Source organism: Pinus tabuliformis, chromosome 3_1 (assembly GCF_031772625.1).
Source record: "Pinus tabuliformis cultivar Carrire ecotype Pingquan chromosome 3_1, CPIR1, whole genome shotgun sequence".
NCBI lineage: Eukaryota > Viridiplantae > Streptophyta > Pinopsida > Pinales > Pinaceae > Pinus > Pinus tabuliformis.
The window spans coordinates 675,104,762-675,111,610 of NC_142301.1; the positions used below are offsets into that span (position 1 = coordinate 675,104,762).

General features: G+C 35.4%; 1 long non-coding RNA gene across 1 annotated transcript; it reads right to left on the reverse strand.

Moving 5' to 3' along the window:
* Positions 1 to 3,743: 3,743 nt before the first annotated feature.
* On the reverse strand, positions 3,744 to 5,769 carry LOC149188901 (uncharacterized). The gene is made up of 2 exons (XR_016255849.1): positions 5,095 to 5,769; positions 3,744 to 4,758 (listed from the first exon to the last, which is right to left on the reverse strand). It is a non-coding gene; the product is annotated as an uncharacterized LOC149188901 (long non-coding RNA).
* Positions 5,770 to 6,849: the final 1,080 nt, after the last annotated feature.

The following is a 6,849-nucleotide window of genomic DNA, read 5'->3' on the forward strand; positions in this document are numbered from 1 at the left end:
AGCCTAGGAGAGGTTGCCCATGTAAAGCCATAGTCAAAGATGGTAAGACGCTCGTCAAAGCAGCCCTAAATCACCCCGAACAGATGGTTATACCCCCATGCGTCCTCGCTGCCCTAATCTGTGTCCCCACAATGATGCCCTAGAGATTTGTGTCCTTCTTCATAGCTGCCAAAGAGATTTGCGTCCTCCTTCCTTGTGTATACCCAAGAGACAAGGACGACATGAGAGGATGCAAGTGAGTGAAATGAGACACAATGTCTCCTCCTTTTATATGCAACGTTGAGGTTAGTTGGGTGTGTGCAACACAACTTAACTTGTTCGCCGACCTTGACAAATTGTCAAGAAATACAAATATATTCATATCTCCATGAATACATGTTAGAATCAGATGATTGTTACATCAATCCTACACCTCTCAACAAGAGGAATCCAAGAAAAATATCAGCTGCCATAAATAAGATGACCTACATGGAGTTTGGGCCTAGTTGCCAATTTTAACATTGAAGAAGCCACATGCTCATAGACACTGAGTTCTATTTTGTTAGAGGTTGAGTTATGGTCTGATTTTGGTGGTGGTCAAGCTCTGTTAGAGGCTATTTTCAACACTGTTTTTTCGGATGCAAAGCCCTAGGCCAAAGGCCAATTTTGTGTTACTCTTGCTAGATTTGAAGGAGACTAAGCTAGTGAACAACAAGAAGACTATCATGGTCATATCAAAGGTGGATATCTTTGTTATGAAGGATGCTAAGCTAGTGAACAACACTATCAAGGTCATATCAGAGGTGAATATCTTTGTTATAAACCAGCGTTAGAAAGAGTGCCAAAGGGTGACCGGACTTATGCTCTATCAAAGGACAAAGCAGAGTAGTAGGGAAGGAGTTGTATTGAAGGAATGATATACCCAAGAGTCATATACTCTTTTATCAAGTTGCGTTAGAAGTTTTTAGCAGTCAAGATTAGAGAAAACTATTCACAAATATCACAGGTCGTGCAGAACTCATCTCTCTATACATGAACAAAGGAGAAGTGGAATGTGACCTCACAACGTAGAAATTATGCAAATGTTGTTAGACCAACCAATATGTAACTAAGTGGGGTAAGATTGTGGATAGTTGGAATCAGTAACCAATTAAGGAAAGATCAGTGTTGCTATGCATCTTGATTGTGGCAAGTCATCAAAAGAACAAGTGGTTGTGATCAAGCTTAAAGAGTGAATCTAAAAGTAGCATAGTTGGGGAGCGAATCTAAAAGTAGCATGGTTGGGTGACAACACCATTGAAGAAAGGCAATATGTGTGAACCAAGAATTGTGAAGTACCTTGAAGAAGTAGCTTGGTGCCTACAAATTACTTAGTAGGTGCTCAGCGGAGAGTATTAGAGTCATCTATAAGTTAGTGCCTACTACTTTGTCGAATTGGTGCTCAGCTAGGGGACTGAAATCTCCTATTAGTTGGTGCCTGCAAATGTGTAAATTAATACTTACTTTATGCACAAAAAAATTACAAAATATTTACAAAGATAAATTGTACAAACTTTTTTTTATATATAATTTGTATTTCGTGATTTATGCGCATTAAAAGTTTTATAAGCTAAAATTGTTAATAATAATGAAATACTAAGTATTTCCAACACAACTTTGCTCTCTTCTCACTTAAAACATTTCACTTGAATGTTATTTATTTTCATTCCACTTTATTTTGATAATAAAAATAAGAGCTTTGGAATTTATTAGATTTTCACATTCAAACCATTATTAAAAAACTATTTAAATATAAAATTCAAACACATCATGAAATTATTCGAAACATACATTCAAATTGGTCTGTAATAAGCACTCGTTCAAATGAAAACTCCACTGCCAAATAAATTATCTTATTTAGTGATTACAGAGCTCCCTGTTTCAGATTGATAATGGGTACTCTCTCCCGAACAGAATTTATAGAAAGCAGTGAAACTTCAATTATAAATTACAAATCCCAATGTATTTATCTCAATATACTCGAAATTTTATCGATGAAAGAACTATAGCCAATTATGGTTTTTTATATATGAACAGGTTTGCGCTTGTTTGTGCTTACTGCCAAAAGAAATACGATTTGAAATCACATAACAAATACTCGTATGTATATCAGCTGGATGTCTAAATCACATCTGGAAATTTTATTATTTCGCATTACTTCATCTGAATCAGAAATAAATGGAATGCATAAAATAGAATAGCAATTTCTATGCAGTGTGCACGGAACAACACAAAATTGTATGGATATTCTCAGTTTAGGATCACAGATAAGAACAGCGATAAATTTGTATGCACAGAACAACAATTTGTATGCATATTGTCAGTTTTGGGTCACAATAAGCTGCTAGCTGAGATTTAGACCAGAAACTCGTCGAGTAATAATGAGATTAATAACAGCAATAGCAACATTTACGCACAGAACAATTACCAGATTACTTAAATAGTTGAGGGGAGAATGAGAACAACAACATACCTGCCCTCGTTGGATAGGGGTATTAACTTCTTTTTGGTTTCAACAAGCAAGCATAAGCGAACATTGAACTGCTTATTACAAAAACCAAAAGTAATGGGAACTGCATGTGCTGGGCACTTCGAGGCCGCAGGAACATTTCCCAGAGGTATCTGGGTTAAATTTTCAAGTTCTGGAGCCATTTTCAATCAGATCCGATCCACGGGTCTGCGATTCCACCTTCTCTGCCAAAAGGCTTCGGTAATGCTCACATATATATAATGTGATCATGTTAAGAACTGCCATCATGTGATCGATAATATGAATGACACAGAATAGAATCGCAAGACAAGCGGAATATTATCTCCTCGAAACTTTACATGTCAGGATGGCAATGGAATACACTTCATTTGTTACAGAAACAACAAACTTGATTGATATACACTTCTTCCAGCTCCTCACAAATTTTCATCTCCAACACAAGTTCAAATTTTCAATTCAATTTCTCAAACATGCTCTGATGTTTATTGTGTGTTGCATATACAAGACCATTTTCACCTTATTTGTGTATTCTAGCTTTTCACAAAATGTGGTGTAGCTTGCTTCCCAAATACTGCAAAGATAGACTCGCTTAAAACGATTTTATATAAGAATGCCATGCGCCTTTTAGGAGGGTAAAATAGCAGTGAATCCTAAAAAATGAACTGCATCTATTTACTCTCAAACAAATGAATGATTAAATTAGTCAGTTTGATATACTCTCCTCAGTGAACTAATATTTCCAATTTGGGTGAAACATCCACAGCATCATTCATATTTGGACTTCAATAAAAAAATGCTAATGGGATTTGTCGCTAATTGTGGGTTTGGATAGTAGATTTCCTCATTGTCATACAACAGGAAAACCAGTGTCAGAGGGATCATTTTTTCAACAATCATCACTAACAAAATGTCAAGCACCAGCCATACTAGGCAAGATGAGCTTTCATATAATTGTAATGTGCTAACATTGGTCCATGAATATTCTGCGGCATGCTAAACGAAAAGAAAAGATTATAGCAAATAAATAAAAAATATATCACTTCTCACTTTTTCTTTCACTGAACATTGAAACACAGTAATCATCAACATGAAAGAAAAGGGATGCACAATGAACACAAATGAAATTGCTTAAAAAAAAGTTTGTTAAGTATTCTTGAACATGAAGCCTGCTAATACCATCTGAGATGACACTGGTATAATAAAGTGGGCAGTGAAAGTCCCAAAAACAAAAGAATGACCATTATGAAAATCTATGACCATTTATGATTATAAGGCCGCACGGGACCGATGACTACCTTTCCAGATAAACATTCACCTGAATCATAATATCTTATTATGGGTACATCGTTGTCTTCCAATAACTAATCTTTAATCTCTTACAAGTCTTGGTGAAAACTTCTATTTGCTAAAATCTATCCAACTTAACTCCAAAACAATAAGATTTGTCATTTCCTCCTCAACCGGGGTGCCCAATCAATTTCAAAGATAAGGGCAACCCTTTACACTCCATTAAAAACTCATTTACCAAATATTCAAATCTTTGTGCTGTATGAAGCTGAAAGAAGGCATGATTTTTATGGCCATATCCCTGTCTTTTCACAATCATTTTTCAATATCTGGTATGTCTTAGTGGAAACTTTGACTTGCTAAAGTCTATCCAACTGGTCTTCCCAATAAGATTTGTCATTTTCTCCCCAAAGAAATGCCCTGATCACTTTCAAAGATAAGGGCAATCCCACACAAACCAGTAAGAACCCAACAACCAGATATTCAAATCTTTGCAGTGTGAACATGATTGCCCTGAGATGTAATCAAAATTAAGCTGTTTGGGAGAATGGCATCCTTGATCGCCAAAAATGCACTGGACTGTTCAGCATGAGCTACATCGTCTAAAATTATTAGAGCAGGGACAGCTATAAAATGCTTTTAAGCATTTCTTTACCTTCTTACGTGTGATTTATTTATCCATCCAACTAAATCAAGCCTTTAAAAAGCAAAGAAAAAGCAGGATGCACAATAATTTGAGAATCTTTGGTTAAAGAGTTGTTTTAGAAGCGTTGTCTTTCCTACTCCACCCAAGCCCATGATCAAGAGACACTGAGCTTTGCTGCGACAATAACAGAGTTGTAAAGATCATTTGACTTTCCATCCAAACCAGTTCAATATTTGACCATATTGAAAGGTCTTCTTCCACCACTTCACCTTTCGGGAGGCACTGAACAATCCCATCCATAAGCCTTATCCTGTAACTGGTTACAGTGAACCAACGAAACATTATATAGAGTTGTTATGCGTAGAAAAGCAGGGCTTGTCCCAAACCCAAATGAATTTAAAGAAATAAAAACATTAACATTTTTAACCCCCAAAAGATTGTTTTATCTTTTTATGCTGATTTATTTTGAGTGTTGAACAGGTTTAAGATGTACCTATGCGATTGTATACCAATACAATTAACACATATCCATCTTAATCATTAAGCGTTTAGACATACAGAAGTTTACAGAGCACAATAAATCAGGATTTCAAAGCTCTATACATCAGGGTTTGAGAAGGATCTATACCAATAAAGTGTAAATAGAACTTACAAGTAATTCATGAAGAAGTACAGGTTTAACCCATTCCACGCCTTGAGCTCGAAGACCAAGATGATGGTAGCCCACTGATTCCTCTTATCACGAAGCGAAAATGGCGATATCAACGGAGGAAGTGGTAATAACACATTTTCAGAGTTCTTTCCCTCCCGCTAATTCCTGGTAGTCCATAGGAGAGAGAAATAAGACGGCTGTTTCCTTCTTCCTGCTGCGGGGATAAGCAGTGATGGAGGTGGAGGCGAGGGTTTTCCCTCTTCCTGCTGCGGGGATAAGCAATGATGGAGGTGGAGGCGAGGGTTTTCCCTCTTCCTGCTGTGCAGTGATGGAGTTGGAGGCGGAGGAAACCCCAATAGCAAATTCACGATGACGTGGGAATATGCAGTGATGGAGGCAGGGGCGGAGACAGAGGAAACCCTAATCGCAAATTCACGATGGATTGAATGCAAATGAGGAAGGGGAATGGAAAGCTTTCGACATAAGGAGATCGTTGAAGGGTTACTTTTAGGTTCTAATGAAAGATAGTGGAATAATTACGTGGTTACCGCGAGTTGAATGGTGGTTCAGGCAGATAACCCTAGCGGATTTGAATGGTTGTTCAGATAGCTCGCGGCTCTTCGGAAGTTGAAAGGGTCGTTGACCCAGGCGTGTTGAAGGATCATCTAAATAGTTCGGGGTGGAACGTTATTTCAAAGAGTTTTGCCTATGGCTGAATTGATTTAGAGATTTGAATTTTTAGCTTCATTCAAATTATAAGAATTTTTTTGGAAGGAGGTGATATGTTTGTCTGAAAAAAGAAATTTAAGAATTTGGATTTTTCTTTTTTTCAAATACATAATAATAAGAACGAAAATAGATTCATCGTCATCAAAATCAAAAACTCATTATTGAAAGATCATCTAAATAGTTTAGTGTTCTATATATGGTAGAATGTTATTTCAAAGTATAGAAATGGATTTAGCACCATAAAAACCAAAAACTCTTTATTGAAGGATTATCTAAACAGTTCATTGTTATATATGTGGCGGAATGTTATTTCAAAGAGTTTTGCCTAACCCTAAATTGATTTAGAGATTTGAACTTTTAGCTTCAGTGATATTAAGAATTGTTTTCCTATTGTATGGAGACCACACATTTGTTTGGAAAGTTAATTTTCCTAGGAATTTGGTCTTTTCTTTTTTTCAAAAGATTTGATGATAGGAATGGAAATGGATTCAGCACCATTGAAATCAAAAACTCTCTCCACCAAAAATCAGTGAGTTTGACAACAATAATCCAAATTTCCCAAAATTTCTACTTGATTTTGGCAAAAATCATGTTGGAATTTCCACTATTTTTCCTAGTAAATTTATGGCCTTGTTAGAGACTACTCTATTGTTTTCTACCTCCATGTATTTATTATAGGTTTTTTATGTGGATTTCATAAAGTGTCATTAAAATGAAAGTATGAGTGAGTGTTATCATTACAAAGTTGTCATTGTTGTATTTTAACTTTTTTATATATTTTGATTTTATTAAATATGTTTTTTATTAAATTTTTCTTAAATTTGTTGAAAATCACAAAATCTATATAATCTAGATACTTCAATAGTTTTTTCAGAATATTAATTATATATATATATATATATATATATATATATATATTTTAAAAAACCACACCAAAAATTGTATCACGGAAACCAAAACCTGACGTAAAATAATTACATTACACCAATATCATTAAATATAAATTGCCAATTTTATATTTGAATA